The 18793-nt window shown below is 35.5% G+C and overlaps 1 protein-coding gene across 1 annotated transcript in view; it reads right to left on the bottom strand.

Moving 5' to 3' along the window:
- SCEL (sciellin) overlaps nucleotides 1-705 on the bottom strand; it is a 207738-nt gene extending 207033 nt beyond the window's left edge. Inside the window, exon 1 of the mRNA XM_042928400.1 lies at nucleotides 652-705. The gene's annotated coding sequence lies outside the window, so the exon portion shown is untranslated. The remainder of the gene's footprint in view (nucleotides 1-651) is intronic.
- Between the last annotated feature and the right edge of the window lie 18088 nt (nucleotides 706-18793).

Below are 18793 nucleotides of genomic sequence, written 5' to 3'. Positions count from 1 at the left end.
CATGAAAAAAGATCTGGAAAGAACACAAATACAGATACATGGAGGTTAAATAACATGCTACTAAATAATGAACAGGTAAACCAAGAAATCAGAGAGAAAATCAAAAAACATATGGAGACAAATGAAAATGAAAACACAATGGTCCAAAATCTCTGGGATGCAGCAAAAGCTGTTCTAGAATGAAAGTTTATAGCAATACAGGTCTACCTCAAGAAGCAAGAAAAATCTCAAATAAACAACCTAACCCTACACCTAAAGGAACTAGAAAAAGAAAGACAAACAAAACCCAAAGACAGCAGAAGGAAGGAAATAATAAAGATTAGGGTAGAATGAAATAGAAAGTAAAAATGCAATGGAACAGAACAATAAAACCAGGAGCTGGTTCTTTAAAAAGATCAACAAAATTGATACACCATTAGCCCCAAAGAAAAAAAACAAAAACAAAAACAAACAGAGAAAGGACTCAAATAAACAAAAATCAGAAATGAAAGAGGACAAATAACAACACCACAGAAATATGAAGAATTATAAGAGAATATTATGAAAAATTATAGGCCAACAAACCAAACAACCTAGAAGAAATGGATAAATTTCTGGGAACATACAACCTCCCAAATCTGAATAAGAAAGAAATAGACAATTTGAACAGACCTGATTACAAGTAATGAAGTTGAGTCAGTAATCAAAAAACTCCTAACAAACAAAACTCCAGGACTAGATGCCTTCACAGATGAATTCCACTGAATATTTAAAGAATAGTTAATATACAATCTTCTCACACTGTTCCAAAAAATAGAAGAGGTAGAAGGAAAGCTTCCAAATTCATTCTATGATGCCAGCATTATCCTGATACCAAACCAGATAGAGACACTACAGGGTTGCCTGGGTGGCTCAGTCAGTTAAGCCTCTGACTTTGGCCCTGGTCATGATCTCACAGTTCGTGAGTTTGAGCCCCACATTGGGCTCTGTGCTGACAGCTCAGAGCATTTTTTGTCACCCTCTCTCTCTGTCCCTGCCCCATTCACATTCTGTCTCTCTCAAAAATAAAAAATAAGACATTAAAAAAGAATTAAAGACACTATGAAAAAAGAGAACTATAGGTTGATATCTCTGATGAACATAGATGTAAAAATCCTCAACAAATATTAGCACACCATATCCAACAACACATTAAAAAAATCATTTACTACGATCAAGTGGGATTTATTTTTGGCATGCAAGGGTGATTCAGTATTTGAAAATCAATGTGATACATCATATCAACAAGAGAATGGATAAAAAGCCATATGATCATTTCAATAGATGACGAAAAGGCATTTGACGAAGTACAAGATCCATTCATGATAAAAAACCTCAACAAAATAGGTTTAAAGGGAACCTCCACATAATAAAGGCTATACATGAAAAACCCACAAAAAAACATCATCTCAATGGTGAAAAACTGAGAGCTTTTCCCCCTAAGGTCAGGAACAAGACAAGGATGTCCATTATCACCACTTTTATTCAACATGGTACTGGAAGTCCTAGCCACAGCAATCAGACAACAAAGGAAATTAAAGGCATCCAAATTGGTAAGGAAGAAGTAAAGTTTTCACTAGTTGCATATGACATGATACTATATATAGAAAACCCTAATGACTCCACCAAAAATCTACTAGAACTGATAAATGAATTCAGTAAAGCCACAGGATACAAAATCAATGTGCAGAAATCTGTTGCATTTTTATATCCTAATAATGAAGCAACAGAAAGAGAAATTGAGAAAATAATCCCATTTACAATTGCACCAAATCTAGGAATAACTTAACCAAGGAGATGAAAGACCTGTACTCTGAAAACTATAAAACATTGATGAAAGATGACACAAACAAATGGAAAGATATTCCATATTCATGGATTGGGAAAATCAATATTGTTAAAATGCCCATACTACCCAAAGCAATCTACAGATTTAATGCAATCCTTATCAAAATATCAAAAGCATTTTTCACAGAACTAGAACAAATAATCCTAAAATTTATACGGAACCACAAAAGACCCTGGATAGCCAAAGCAATCTTGAAAAAGAACAGGGCTCCTGGATGGCTCAGTTGGTTAAGCGTCCAACTCCTGATTTTGGCTCAGGTCATGATTTCTCAGTTCATGAGTTTAAGCCCCACATCGGGCTCCTGCTATCAGTGCAGAGACTGCTTGGGATTCTCTCTCTGTCCCTCCACAGCTTGCTCTTTCACACACATACTCTCTCTCTCAAAGGAAATAAATAAACTTAAAAAAGAAAAAGAAGAACAAAACTGGAGGTATCAAAATTCCTGATATCAAACTATACTACAAAGCTGTAGTAATCAAAGCAGTATGGTACTGGCACAAAAATAGACCTATAGATCAACGGAACACAATAGAGAACTCAGAAACAAACTCACAATTATATGCTCAACTAATCTTCAACAAAGAAGGCAAGAATATGCAATGGGGAAAAACATAGACTCTTCAAAAAATGGTGTTAGGAAAACCGGACAACTACATTCTGAACAATGAAACTAGACCACTTACAGAAATAAAACTCAAAATGGATTAAATACCTAAATGTGAGATCTGAAACTATAGAAATCCTAGAAGAGAGCACAGACAGTAATTTCTCTGACATTGGCTATAACAACATTTTTCTAGATATGTCTCCTGAGGCAAGGGAAACAAAAGAAAAAATAAATTATTGGGACTACATCAAAATAAAAAGCTTCTGCAAAGCAAAAGAAACAATCAACAAAACTAAAAGACAATCTACTGAATGGGAGAATTTATTTGCAAATGACATATCTGATAAAGAGTTAGTATGCAGAGAATATGAAGAATTGATACAACTCAATATCAAAAATACCAAATAATCCAGTTAAAAATGGGCAGAAGACATCCAGATAGCCAGAGACACAGCAAAGATGTTCAGCATCATTAATCATCAGGAAAATGCAAATCAAAACCACAATTGGATATCACCTCATACCTGTCAGAATGGCTAAAATAAAAAATACAGGAAACAACAAGTGTGGGCAAAGGAACCTTTGTGCACTGTTCATAGGAATGCAAACTGGCTCGGCCACTGTGAAAAACAGTAGGGAGGTTCCTCAAAAAATGAAAAATAGAATTACCATATGATCTAGTAATTCCTTCACTGGCTGTTTACTCAAAAAATACAAAAACACTAATTTGAAAGGATATATACACGCCTATGCTTATTGCAGCATTATTTATAATAGCCAAGATATGGAAGCAATCCAAGCATCCATTGATAAAAAAATGGATGAAGAAGATATAAGATATGTATATATGAATGGAATATTACTCGCCCATAAAAAAGAATGAAATCTTGCATTTGCAACAATATGGATGGATCTAGAGGATATAACACTAAACAAAATAAGTCAGTCAGAGAAAAATAAATACCATATGATTTCATTCATATGTGGAATTAAACAAACAAAACAAATGAACAAAGAAAAAGGACATAAACAAACAAACAAATACTCTTAATTACAGAGAACAAACTGATGATTCCCAGAGGGGAGGTGGATGGGGCAATGGGTAAAATAGGTGATAGGAATTAAGAGTATGATGAGCTCAGTATGATGAGCACTGAGTAATATACAGAATTGTTGGATCACTATATTGTATACCTGAAACTAATATAACACTGTTCATTAATTGTATACTAGAATTTTTTAAAAATTAAAAACTAAAAAAGAAGAGGAGGAGATTAGGTCATAGACATGCACAGAGGAAGGGCCATGTGAAGACCCAGGGAGATAGTGGCCATCTGCAAGTCAAGACAATAGGCCAGAGAAGAAACTTACTCTGTCGCTAACTTGATCTCAGACTTGAAGCCTTCAGAATTATTAGAAAAATAAATTTGTGTTGTTTAAGCTCCCTAGTCTTGTTATGACAGCCCCAGCAAACTAATACAGTGTGTGACCTTGGCAATAGTTATTTAAGTATATACATTAGTAGCTTCTAGTAGCTGATCTTATATATTTATGATTCCGGAAATGTTAAACCTATTAAAATTATGCTGGGGCCCCTGGGTGGCTCAGTCGGTTAAGCCACCAACTTCAGCTCAGGTCTTGATTTTGCAGTTTGTGGGTTTGAGCCCCGCATTGGGCTCTTTGATAGAGCCTACTTTGGATCCTCTGTCTCCGTCTCTCTCTGCCCCTCCCCTGCTCATGCTCTCTCTCTCTCTCTCTCAAAACTAAATATAAAAAAAATTTTTTAATTATGCCATGTTTCATACATACACATACATAGACACACATGCATTTTTGTCATGCCTTAAAAATATTAACAACTTACAAAGGCATCTGAATAATTTTGAAACCTTCAAAATATAACATTTACATCAAATGCCAGCAGACATTTTTTAAACAGTCACTATCATTATAGGAGTAAATAGACAAATTCAATATTCTATATGATTGGATAGAGTAGCAAATAGGAGTACTTTTCCCAATTTTAATTCAATACCACCTGTGTAACAATAGGCAAATCACACATAGTTAAGGGGGGAAGTGACGATGCATGAGAACATATGGAATTTTCCTTTTTTGGTAACTGCGACCAGTTATAAGTAGCCCATTGGTCAGCTAGAGCTTATGGATATTTTGAGGTGGGTTGCCTAAAGAGCCTGTTTGCATTCAGCCCACTGGTCACTGTGGGCTTGTTTACCCTACTCAGGTCTCCACTGCTTAAGCCTTCTGTCTAAACCTGCTACGTTAACCACGTGGTAAAACTCCATTATGGTGAATTGCATACGAGCTTTACAATTTTTAGTCAAAATAAAATACTAGAAAAGAATTCAATATTAGCATTCACATATTGGTCCCATAAAACCTAGAGATGAAATGGCCACAAGAGATATATATTGAAGGACAAGAAAAATGAAATTAAAATTAAATTAAAAAGAAAAGAGCATTTCCCTTCGATCCCAACCCAACAAACCCAGGACGCTGCCTGTATAATAGGGGCTCTGTGAATTCAGGTGTATTTTCCTAGTAGGAGTTGTTGAAATATAAGAGAGATAAGAAAGCAAAATGGAGGAATGCTTGTTAGTTGACATTCTTGACAAAAGAATTCAAGAACTACATAGGAATGTGATCTTACAGCTATGATGCAAACAGCACACAAACAAGCTATTTTGACAATGTGTGACAAAGACCAAGAAAAAACACTTATAAAGGAGCAATTCAGAGTACAGAGCCAGCAGAAGACTTCCATTAGCAAGGACAGAGAAAGATGTTTCGTAAAAAAAAAAAAAAAAACAACACTTTTTGTAATAGCTTTATTATAATTACACATTTAATTATAAATTCTTTCTTACCTGAGGCCTGCCTGACCTGTCCACTCGCACTGGGTACCCCTAGCACCCACAAGTTGGGTGTGAAAAAGACCAAACACATTTGTAGAGAACAGATGAGTGCATATGGCTGCAGGCAATTCTTTATTCCCAGAAGAACTAACTTGTTCTCACAGAAAGCTTTAGAAAAGGAACTGAAGGAACCACTCTGTTCAAACAAAGCAAAACATCACCATTTACCTTTTGCATACACAACTGGAAACAACATGCTTCAGTCTCTTTGATTATAAAAAGCCAGTAAATGAGTAGAACATCTACAGTTTTCTGCTACCAACTGTGAATGACTTTCATTAGATTTAATAGTTAATGAACTGAGTTACTGGGGATTAGGGAGAGGGAAAGTTATTTTAGTTTCACTAAAAAAAAAAAAAAAAAAAAAAAAAAAAAAAAAAAAAAAAAAAAAAGTCTAAAATAAAACCAACTTGGTCATGGATGGTACCAAAAGGCTTTCAAAAACAAAAAGTCCCCTGACCACTAAACAGAGTTTCACCTATGAAGATAATAGTTTTAGAGATAAAACAAAACAAAAGCAAAGTTTAAGCAATTAGCAGATTATTTTTATCAAAGACACAATAGACCATCAACATTTACTTTTTTCTCCCTCTCCAAATCAGATACTGGGTAATTTCCCTTAAGGTATATTACAAGGCATGCAGTTTTTCAGGAAAAACCACATTCTCTACTAAGCTCAAAATCAGAAAACTCCTTCCTGGTTCCTTTATTTATTTATTTTTCTGACTTGTTACGCTTCATCTCATCACTGACCTGAAGGACAAGTCTGGCATAGTTAGTAACGGTCAGGTGTCCATTAGACCTGGCATGCTAGTTACAAGAGAAGCTAGAGAACATCCAGCAAAAGAACATAGGCAATCAGTCCTGAACATAGTTCCTTAGAATCTGCTTCAGGGAAGCTACTGGATGCAAGACTTATAAAGTCTAAGCTGCCCAAACACTAAGATGCATTAGGTCTCAAAGGGTAGGCTGATGTCCTAATACCCAAGTGTGGAGTAGTCAAAACTATGCAATATAGCTCTCTCATGGCCTGGCTTGCCCCAGTGGTTAGGCTTATAATATCTGAGAGATAAATGGCATCTCCTTCAAGCAATCACATACCTATGAATATTAGATACTCATATATATGGGAATATTATTCCTTTAGATTTGGTTTTAAATATTAGATATTCACATTTATTAATTTTGTTCCTCTAAATGAAGGTTTTGAAAATGATTGAGTAGCAGGGTGTTCAAGGTTAAAACTTTGGTAGGCAACTTGAATATGGTTAGTCTATGCTTCCAACTAAGGGCAGATCAATAGGCTTCTAAATTAAATTAAAATAGTGAATTTCCTCTATGAGTGCTAAAGAGCTGGACTAGGACTCAAAGTCACTAGACATCTGTATAAAGGAGCAATAAAGCATTGTCATTGTGGAGGTCACCCCAAAGCTACCAGTTAAGCATCACTCTCAGCACAGCACAATACTTAAAAAAGAGAAAGTTCTAATAATACTCTGATTACTTTTTATTTTTCTCTAAAACGGATGAAAATGCTTCTATTTTATTATTTCAGTGGTGTGTGTGTGTGTGTGTGTGTGTGTGTGTGTGTGTGTGTGGTAACTGGAGAAAATTGAGCCCAGCAAGGTAACAGAGAGATTTAATTAGAAGTAATTTCTTCATTCTTGAACTATTCTACATGATGTATAAGCAACTGGACACTTCTGTTGAAACCAGTGATTGAGATCAGGGAGGGTAAACGACAAACTGAATTTTCCACTTTCAACCAGTCACATGCTTTTGCTTGAAAAAGCTACCAGTACATCGTATCAATCATCTCATTATGCAAAATGGTACAAGTCACAAGGTGCAATTTCAAAATTCCCTCTAAAGACAAGCCACTAAGCTGCAAAATCTACAAATTATCTGCTGCTAAAAGACAAGCACAATTATATTTTCCTCTATGTGACATCAGACAGAAATCACTCAAACTCAAAATAAGGCACTGGGTCTGTGAGGTAACTGGATTATCTTAATTGTTTAAAACAAATGTTCTTCTCTTGCAGTACAGAAGCAAAATAGGACTGTTGCAGCTGCATGTTCATAGGCTAATATGCAGCTCCTTGGAGATATTATGTGAACACGCAATAATTTTAAAATTAGAAAGGTTTACAATGCTTTGCTGGAGAAGAAAAAAGGGACAAAGTTTTCTATGTATCTTCTCTAACGTATCAATTCAGCTCTCAGGTACCTTTTAAACTTTGTTCAAAATTGTTTTCCACAAAATTTCTATGTGTAGCAATTCTATACAATATATCCATAAAATGAATAAAGATTCAAGGTAATAATGTACTAATGAGATTTAAAGCTAGAAACAACCAAAGCTATTTCCTATTAAACACATGAAAGCTTATGTTAATATTACACTTGCTCTCATTGAAATGTTACACAAGCTATTCTACCAAATTCCCCTTTCAATATACAATTCACCTCCAGTTTGGTAAACATGATCTTTCCCAGTTATGCTGCAGGAACTAAATGTCCAATCTGTGAAAAGATTTCACAATATTTAAGCAGATGTTTCAACATCTGTTTCTTAGTAAACAAGCAAAAAGTGAGCAGGCCCTTCAGAGAGGTGCCCCGTGTGAAATCAGTTTCCATCATGTGACATTGCTTATTCTGTGTTGAGCACTGCATTACGCATGTTGAAGGGTAAGCTCATAGGCCTGAAGGAGCTCAAAGGTGAGATGTGCAATGATCACAATGACTGTTTAGGGCAATGACAATGCTGTATTCAGAGCAGACTGCAGGTATGAGCATGACTTGGTAAACAGGAAGCAAAAGATTTTAGTACAGGCTAAGCAGACTACGTGCAATGATCAGGATCAAGCACAGTAGAGGAAGGAAAGCTGGCTTCCGTGGAGACAGCCTGAGAGCTGCTTGCCAGTCCCCAAGGAGGAGGCTGATGTAATGGTGCTATAACCTTCAGGTTGCTGAACTGCAGAGAACAGCCCAAGGGGCCCTTGACAAAGATGATGTTGCTTTCATCTGGTCTCATGTGGAAACACATTAACTGTGGAATCAGAACTGAAACGGTTGCCTGCATAGGAACCAGACAACCTGAGTTTTGTTATCTGCTAGGGCTTGTGTGATGGGATAATGGTACTTTTCACAGGGCCTTTGGGAAGACTCTGGGAAAGAGCTGTGTACTGGGATTTGGGAGCACAGCCTCACATTAGTTGTCTCCACTTGTCAGAGTCCCTGTCAGCCACTCCTCAATCTCTTTGTTCCTGCCTAGGCCATGTATGCACCATCCTTCCCACGGTCATTTCAAGCCTCCTAAGTGATCTTCCTGTCTCCAGTCTCTCATCTTTTCAACTCATCTTTCAGGAATTAGTTTTTCAAGGTTACATTTATTCTTTAAATACAAAAGCAATACATATCTATAATAGAAAAGATGTTAAATATAAAAAAGCCAAAAAGCCAAAATCACTCATAATCTCACTTATTTTTTAACGGATATGAAATAACAAGTGAGACCACTCCTTTCCTTCTCTCCTGTCTCTTCAGCTCCCAACTCCATAGCCACCATCAAGAGATCATTTTATATTCTTCCAGGCTTCATCTTATGATTGTAGGGACATATATTATTATTGGTTTTTCTCCCCAAATGAATATAGAGCCAGGCTATGAATATGGTTTTGCAATGTGCTTTTTATTTTACTTGTAATAAGTACTTTTCCAAGTCAGTACATATGAATCTACTACTCTCTTTTTAGCTGCTATATAAATTTCCTTTCATGAATATTCTGCAGTTGGTTCACCCATTTTCCTATTGATTGACAGTTCTCCCCCAGTTTTTGGTTAGTAAACAATACTGCAATGAGCATACTTGGACATACATATTTATATATATAATTAAGTATTTCTCTGGACTAGACCCCCTACCAGTGGAATTCCTCATGAAATTGATGGGTCAAAGGTCACACATTTTTATTTTGAAAAACAGTATCAGTTTGCCTTACAAAAAGCTATACCCACATTCACCACTCTTGGTACAAGAGTGGCAATTTTTTCTTACCAAGGGTGGATGTTATGAATCTTTTGAGATGTTGCCCATCAATTGGGCTAATAATATAGCTAGTTATTGTTTAATTTTTATTTGCTTAATAATTACTGAAATGGATCATTTTTCCATGAGTTTATTGGACATTTATATTCCCTCTTTCATTAATTTCCTGTTTGTAATCTTTGTCAATTTTCTATTTGGCTAGTTGTCTTTTTCTTTTTCTATTTATTAGTAGAATATTAGTAAAATATTCTGGACATTAATCTTTTGTCTTTACATATGTTGCATATATTTTTCTCCTAGTCTCTCATTTGTCTTTTAACTTTATTTTTATCCTTTCAAATAAAAGGGTATTTTTTTTACCTTTAATATATTGCCTTTTTTCTGCAATTTGTAGGTTTAATATCATGCTGAGAAAGTCCTTCCTCATCCTACAATTATAAGCCTGTTTCATTCCTTTTATTCCAGCATTTAGTTGTGGGTCTCTTTTTTTAATGTCTAGATCTTTAATCTACTTGGAATTTACTTTTGTGCAAGGTATGGTATAGATATCTCACTAGATTGCCAAGTACTTTAACATCATTTGAAATAATCCTTTTACCTATCATTTCTGAAATTTCACAATTGTTATTATAGTAAATTCCCAGGTGTGTTAGTGGATGCTTTTAATATAGAAATAGTGAGTGTGTGTATATATGCTGCCAATTATATATATATATATATATATATATATATATATATATACACACGCACACACGTATAAATATATATACACATATACACATATATACACATATATATACACACACATGTATACATATATATATACACATATACACATATATATGTATATTTAATGTCTGTAGGCAAGTTTCCTGCCTTACAGACCTCATCCAAAGGTAGCAAATGTCTATGTCCATAGGGCATGAAACGGTAAGCATAATTATGCTCAAGAAACTCTGAATTATGGGGCACCAGGGTGGCTCAATCAGTTGAGTGGCCAACTTCAGCTCAGGTCATGATCTTGCAGTTCGTGAGCTCAAGCCCCACAACAAGCTCACTTGATGCTGTCAGCACGGAACCCACTTCAGATTTTCTGTCCCCCTCTATCTGCCTCTCCTTCTCTCTCTCTCTCTCTCTCTCTCTCTCTCTCAAAAATAAATAAACATTAAAAAAAATTCTGAGTTACTTATAAAAAATGACACTATTAAAAATTACACATATACAAAATGCTTTTTAATTAGTTCTCTCAAAATATTGCAAAATATGCAGTTTAAGTTAAAGTGTAAGTGTAAAATAGTATTGCAGAAAGTATTCCTTTTTTTCAGTTTTATCTCAGAATCTGGTCAAAAAAATGCTTTTTTAAAGAGCAGACAATTTTCTGACATTTCTTTAAGCTGAGAGTAAATTATTGCTACTAGATTTTACAGTTCATGTCATGACATAGCTTCAATTAGGAAACAATTTATTCTGTCCAGTGAAACAGAATAAATGGCTCACAGTGGCAGTCCATTTTGCCATTGCCAGGTCTCTAGTTCAACAGAAATAGAATTTTTTCACAGATGGGTAGTTCTCAAGAGACCAAGTCTCTGGAATCTTCCCTCAGAGTCTGCATTTTTAAAAATCTTTGTTTCAATACAGAAGAAAATGTTTTTATACTAAGTCTATTCTTATTAGCACCAAATTATAGAAAAGAGACTTGTAAAAAACATAGTACTTAATAACCCAGACAGGGCTAGCGTGAAGGATATCATCAATGAGGAGCTACAGAAGGCACAAAGTACTAACAAACACTACCACTTCTTCAGCTCCACTGACCGTTCATTCCACTGTTGCTGAAGCCAGATATTCTAGGAGGAGTGGAGGCATGGGGATAGGGTGGCAAAGAGGTTTTCCAACTCCTCCATCCCTGCACCGTTGTTATGCAGCATAAACATCTTCACAAGGAGAATGAATGGAAATGTATACAAACCACTGAATTATTAATGTCCTTCACACTGTGAAGTTAAGTGATAAAACGTTCCTTAAATTAGCTTGACATGAAGATGTAGATTTTGTCACTGGACTAGGCTGCCATTTTAGCTACTGAAGAATGTACAGGCAAAGGTCATACATAGTAGAATACAGTTTGAGGAAATGTCTGCCATACTGTTCTTAAAGAACGTAACATCAGTCAAAATCAGTGAACATCTCTTCCACACCCATAAAAAGATACAGATTAAGTACTCCCAAGTGAGTTATTAGTATCTGTCTGCACATCTGAGCATCTGCTTCTTCAAATTGATAGAGATAATTAAGCCAGGCATAATTTGCATCTTGAGTATATAATTATTCTTTATCTTAGCCAAGGACTAAAATCATGCCATTATTATTAAAATTGTTTTTCTGGTCCTTTTAGGACTGTGTTGGCTATCCTGCTTTGTGCTCATGTCTACATGTAATTGTCATAATCCCTCCACGGAAAGGCCAGGACTATGCTTTACTCATTTTTATATCCCTCACATGTTCAATACTCCTTTTGATATCCTTTATAATGCACAGCCTTGTAAATAGCAGGTGTTCAGTAAACATAAAGTGTGAATTATATGAAGCATCAAATATTTTCTAGAATAGTATGATCTAGGTGGTCCCATGGTCCAATACGATTCATAGAAAAAGTCAGTACTCCTTTGAAAATGTAATATTCACTGTAAGGTTTAAAGATACAGCCATCAGATATTTAAAAACCACTTTTCAGAAAAACAGAGTTTGTAGACATACATTGTGAGTCAGTTAAGTCTCATATTCTTTTGGATTGAGAACAACTCCTGCATTACATGCCAAAAGAAGGAAATGCATATCTAACTCCTTAAACACTTATCTTACTAGTTCTGCCACATATTAAGGATTTAATAAATGGCTACTATATTTATTAGATGTGTTCTTATGCATATTTCATTAAATGCTCCTCAGAATTGAGCAGGCAGCAACACCTCAAACAGTTCAAAGACAATTGAAAAAATTAATCAGGTCAATCAATCTGATATAGATATTCAGGTGGCCCACCTTGGGACAAGTTTTGTGGTTCCAAGTCATCCCTTTACTGTTAACAGGGTTCTAGAGAGAATACCCAGGAATGGGGTTGACAAGGTTTAAAAAGAATATGGGGTCCTAGACAAAAGGGCTGAGTTAGAAGCATAACATCCGTCCTGTGGGTGAAATTACAATACAGAAAAGGAAATCCTGGCACAGACTTTGTCATAAGCCATGGGCAAACACAATAAGGGGTTTGGGAGTCAGGATGATGGTTGAAGGGGTGCTTCATAGGGGCTTGCTACTCGATTTAGACTCATACCAGGCCCTACTATCAGCTATGTTTGAGCCCAGTGATATACCAGGGCCTTGGACAGGATGCATTCAGAGACTGTCAGGAGAGGAGCCTGCTACAGAAAAGATCCTCTGTACCTACAGCTGGAATAGGTGGAAATGGACCAAGACATTCAATTTATTAATGGACCAGTGTTCTCTCTGTACTATCACACTCATACCCAGTGACCATCTTCTCAGAATAACTTAGTGTTGTGTAAACACAATCCTAATATGCTGTTTTAAAAATATTTATTTTGAGGGGTGCCTGGGTGGCTTAGTCGGTTGAGCGTCCAACTCTTGATTTTAGTTCAGATCGTGATCCCAGGGTCATGGAATTGAGCTTCACACTGAGCTCTGGACTGAGCATAGAGTCTGCTTAAGATTCTCTCTCTCCCTCTGCTCCTCTCCCCTGCTTGTGCTCTCATAACTGAGTACGATAAACGAGGATTTGGAACAAAGATTTTGGAATTAGGAATAAAAAATCAATATCATGGTAAAACACCCAACGTCAAGGCCTGCAACCTGAATCAGGATATCCAGCAGGATGAAAAGAGTGTTAACAGTTAGGGAAATAGCTAGGAAAGGCAAAAGTAGATTCAGAGCCTAAAATGGAGTGAAAGTCCAAGCAAGCATTTATAACAACATGATTTCTAGATCAGAATATCAGGACAACATACTAATGCCAGTGTTCTATTAAGAAGGCCTTTGGACTCTCATTAATTACAACGGATTCTAAGACTAAGGATTCCAGGTGAGAGATGGCTGAGAGGCAGGTGCAGGACAACAGATATACTATCCCCTTATCAAACATAGGCTAGCTAGTAAGCTCTGAAATAGTCTACATAGTTAATGCACTTGAAAGTTCAAAACAAAACAACAAACTAGCTCCAAAGCATTTTATGAAAGCACATTTAAAAAACATTTAGTAGGGGTGCCTGGGTGGCTCAGTCAGTTAAGAATCCGACTTTGGCTCAGGTCATGATCTCATGGTTCATGAGTTCAAGTCCCACATCAGGCTCCATAATGATAGCTCAGCCTGGAGCCTACTTCGAATTCTGTGTCTCCACCTCTCTCTGCCCTCCCCTGCTCACATTCTGTCTCTCTCTCTCAAAAATAAACAAACATTAAAAAAAATAGTAATAAAAATAAAAAGCATTTAGTAAAATATTGTTTCTGCCTAACTCAATCTTATCTGCCACCAGTCTACAACACAAGTCCACTACACTCACATCTCCCAAACAAGCCTTGTGTCCTCCTACCTGTACATGTTTGGCTAGCTCTTCTGGCAACCCAATAATGCCCTCTAACATACCCTCATTTACCCAAGCATTCCCCATCCAATAAGACCGAATCTCCCTTTCTCATGAGGTCTCACATCTCTATTGAGGTCTCTTTTATTCATCCTAACTTGAAATGATTTCTCAATCCTCTGAACTCTCACATCAGTCATTGGACTCTTCACATACATTGTCTTGCAATATTAATTTTTTTCCTGTTCCTATAATTAACTGGATTGCTAGCTGTTTGAGGAGGCAGTGACTGTATCTTGTCACCTCTGAATCCCTATTGTACATTATAGTACTCAATTAATATTTACTGAATGGCACTTGAAGCCAGAGGCCTTGTCTTAGAATACATATCTCTGTATCTCTCCAGCCCCAGCATAAAGCCAAACAACTCAAAATGGTACCCAGTACTGGCTCTGATTGGTTAAAATACCAAACACATGTTTAATTTTCTTTCTTTTTTCTTTTTCTTTTTTTTCTTTTCTTTTTCTTTTTTTTTTCACCAGTACATTTCATCTTTTCTAAAGCAACATGTTATCATAGAATTTGGAAATTCCCTAACAAATGGAATTAAACCAAACCTACAAAACTACAGAGGAAAAAGTACAAATCACATTCTAGGGATATTATTTCCTTATTTTCCAAATCACATGTAATCATTATTTAAAATTAGAAATTAGAGAAACACAAAAATTATATATATATGTATTTTTTTCCTTGTAATCCTGCTACCCAGAAATAGCCACTATTAATTTTCTGGTGCCCAATCTTTCCTTAAGAGAATTACTTTATGCTGCCTATATCCTATATCCCTAGGTCATTCTAAATAAAATCACCCTATCCACACCCTTCTACCAAATGAAACTTACCACCCCAGTCCATCACCCTAGCTGCAGGTAGATGTCTCCCTAAAGGAAATAATCAACAGGTTGTCCAGAAACAAATGTAGTCTAATAAAATAAGCCAAGGAATAGGCTCTATCTTGAGAATCTAAACTAAAAACAGTTAGCAATAGGATCTGAAATCAAACCATACTGTGCTATGAGCAAATTAAATTTACAAAGAACAAATATAATGACTATGCCAGTTGAAAGTGGAACAGAAAGAAGCTGGGAGGCACAGTGTGGCTGAGTCAAGTTCAAGGGGAATAGTGGAGGGAAGGTTCTGAGCTCTGATCACCCAGTCTTCTTAAACCCAGAACTGCCTCTAGCTCCAGACTTTATGACATCAGCTATATAATGAATGGCTTGGACTTCTGGGTTCCCAGGAGATTTCCTTTAAAATTTCTTGTGCAGCCCATCAATGAGATCTCTTTTCTTAGGCTAACTTGAATATTTTAAGAACAAATGAAGAGTTTTCCTAGATTTTTTTCAGAAGTATATATATGTTTTTCAAAACATAATATATATGCTATTTAAAGTCTGCTTTTGACCCAGTGATATGCTATAGGCATTAAATATTGATGTGCATATTACTTACAAATGGTTTCATGACATTTTGTTGTGTCATAATCTGTTTAACCTATACTCTATTACTGGATATTGGATATTGTTTCCAATCTTGCCCTGATATAAATTATTCCTCAGTTGGTACTCTTGGCAAATATTGTGTTTGCCAGTTATAGGAATTTCCTGCTCATACAATATAACTTACTAATAGGGTCACTGGAATTGTATTCTTGAAGTTCTATGCTGTCAAATACTGATAAAAATAAGCAGGTTACAGTTTGGAAACAATGTTATTGAAACTGAATTCTATAAGCACTATTCTAAGGGATCCTTAAGGTGAGAATTCAGGAATAGGGATCTATGATCCCCAAAATTATATACAAACATTTGTGTTCATGTATATATATATATATGTGTATATATATATATATATATATATATATATATATATATATGCATCTTTCCTTAAGCAAGTCCATGGCTTTAACAAATTATCGATATATGCATATAGTAAACAATGATTATATAAATCCAAATTAAATTAACATAATGCATCTAATATACTCAGCATTATATCTGACATATATTAAACTTAAAATTAGTAGTAATTAATATAATTAATAATAATTATGCAAACCAGATATTCTATTGCCTTCTATAGTTTTTTAATTGCTATCCCCAGATGACACTTAATCATTAAAAATATATCCACTAAAATGGTAGATATGAAATGGACATGAAACAAATCCACTGAAATGGTAATTTTTTAATGTTTTTCTATTTATTTTGAGAAGAGAGATAGAGAGTGTGTGGAGGAAGGGCAGAGAAGAGAGGGAGTCAGAGAATCCCAAATAGGCTCAGCACGGTCAATGCAGAGCTGGATGCAGGGCTCGAACTCGCGAACCGTGAGGTCATGCTCTGAGCCGAAATCAAGAGTCAGACACTTAACCAACTGAGCACCTAGGCACCCAAAATGGTGATTTTTATACAGCCACAAATTAAACAAAACTTGCTGATCTATGCCTAGACTCATATTATGCATTCTTATTACTTGTGAAAAGAGAGCAGTTTATCTTCTACTTGATAAGGTAACTAATAGGACAACAAACCAAGTGATGTAAATAATGTTGATTTTCTCACTTATTTGAAGTTTATCAAATAAAGTTGTCAGTGTATTATTTTCTTTAGAATAACTCACTGTAGCTATACTTAACCTAAAGTCTTTGTTGGTTTGCTTATCATCTTTTCTCTCAAGAGAGAAGATATGCCACCAAGATAAAATAACCAACTACAAAAATTTTGACTTTTTAACATATAGTGTGAATTTAAATCACTTGAAAAAAATCCATCAGTATACGTATCTAGCTTCACATGTCATTTTTGATGATAATATTGATCACAACTTTTCCTGAAACTGAGTTATAGTTTCTGTTTGATGAACATACTAGTTGATTACTTACTTTTGAAATGTTCTTACATATTTTAGCAATGTGTGGCCCACAATTTCATTCTGGATTATTGTTACAACCAAAAATGTACAACCAATTCATAAAGAAAATGAAATCCCTTCTTGGAGCTCTTGGGGCAGCCTTATTTACCTTGTCAAGGTTCCCTACTAAGAAATGCTATGGAAATGTTTCGTTAATGACTATACCCTGATCACGAAGGGGAGAGGCACATAATCACATTTCCTGCTCAAAACATAAGTGAAGAACTCAAAACTCATCTCAGCTCCCCAACCAGAAAATTATATACCTACTTCACAGATTTAATTATTAAATGAAACATGTACATAAATCAGCCCAATATTTGGCACATAAGTGTTTAGTGTTTTTGTATCTGAATTTGAATTAGTCACCTTAAGGAAACTGAGCATTGCTTTGGTCCAGCTTAAAGCCTATGTAAACTCCCAAAAATTTGTGATAGACTTTACAGAGCTAAGTTCTATTTATAAATTCCTCAGAAAAAAAAAATGGGGAAAAGAATATCAATTCCCCCCAAAAAGTAGAAACGAGTTTTCTACTCACACCTACCCATTGTATTGCAGACAACTGACATAAAGAGAACCCCCAAAATGATCAATTCTGTGTTATTCCTAACATAATCTAAGTTTGGATATAATAGATCAGATTTATTTAGGTTAACCAGATGGTGTTGAGAAATAAAAAAGTGAGGTGAATATCATCTTAGTTTTAAATAAAAGAAGAAAAAGTATTTTTAAATGAGCTAGTAGAACAAACACAAAAGAGACTTGATTTTGAAGAATGAGATTAATGAATTCTATTAACCAGACAGAGAGGAGTATTGGCAGCTGGGTGTTGGAGCTGGCCCACACTTGCTTGCAAGAGCCAATTGTTAAATTTTCAGGAATGTTGCAAGCTAATTGTTAAAGGTGGCCAGTATTAAAAATTAAATTACATAAACTTATAATTAAATAAGTTATAGTAAATTGAAAGGTAATAAATACTCACATACTTCCTAATTATTTTACTAAATTTTACTATTATCTATTCTCTTGGGATCATTCTATTATACCTATGTGCTAGAAATACTATACAATTGCATATTATTTGTGCATCTCTTCCTAACTCCACATTCATTGGTGGCCTCTTGATAGCTTAAAATCAGCCATGATGGGAATATTTCCACCATAGAAATAAGCAAGTGTCACAAATGAGGGCTTGTTCTTCTTTTCCTTTTCTTTTTTTATTTTTCCTTCAAAGAACCAGTTATTAAACATTTGTCAGCACACCATGAGCACTGGTCTCAGTTTTGCTTTCAGAAAGACATAAATCCTGACCAACCCCTGGCTTTGGGAAAGACATAGGTCTTTATACCTTTGTTGGAAGGCAATTCTCCATGAATTTCTCATGATTCTATCCCTCTTGTGAAACTAGGCACTGGCCATCGTTCATTCTGAGTCATCTTTTCAAGGATTTTTAAGGATATTTGTACAACAAACAGCCTTAAAAGTTATAGATATGTTTGTTGTACATTATAAAATAATTGAGATCCCCTAAGCTCAGGATTACTCTTCTGCTGTGAAGACATCTATGTGCCTATCTGTACAACCTCAGTGGCACTTGGAAGCAAAGGGAACAGACACAAACATGCTGATGCTCAGACTTCTTGCTGTGCTATATTCATGTTACTCTCCCTCTCACGGGTCTTGTGTCAACCGCCAGCCTCCATCAAACTGTTGCAGGCTCACTTGTTGGCTCACAAAAAGGTAATATCTTGGGTCCTCAAGAGC

The sequence above is a fragment of the Panthera leo genome, chromosome A1 (genome assembly GCF_018350215.1).
Source record: "Panthera leo isolate Ple1 chromosome A1, P.leo_Ple1_pat1.1, whole genome shotgun sequence".
In the NCBI taxonomy this organism is placed as follows: Eukaryota; Metazoa; Chordata; class Mammalia; order Carnivora; family Felidae; genus Panthera; species Panthera leo.
This window is presented reverse-complemented; position numbering and strand designations above follow the sequence as displayed.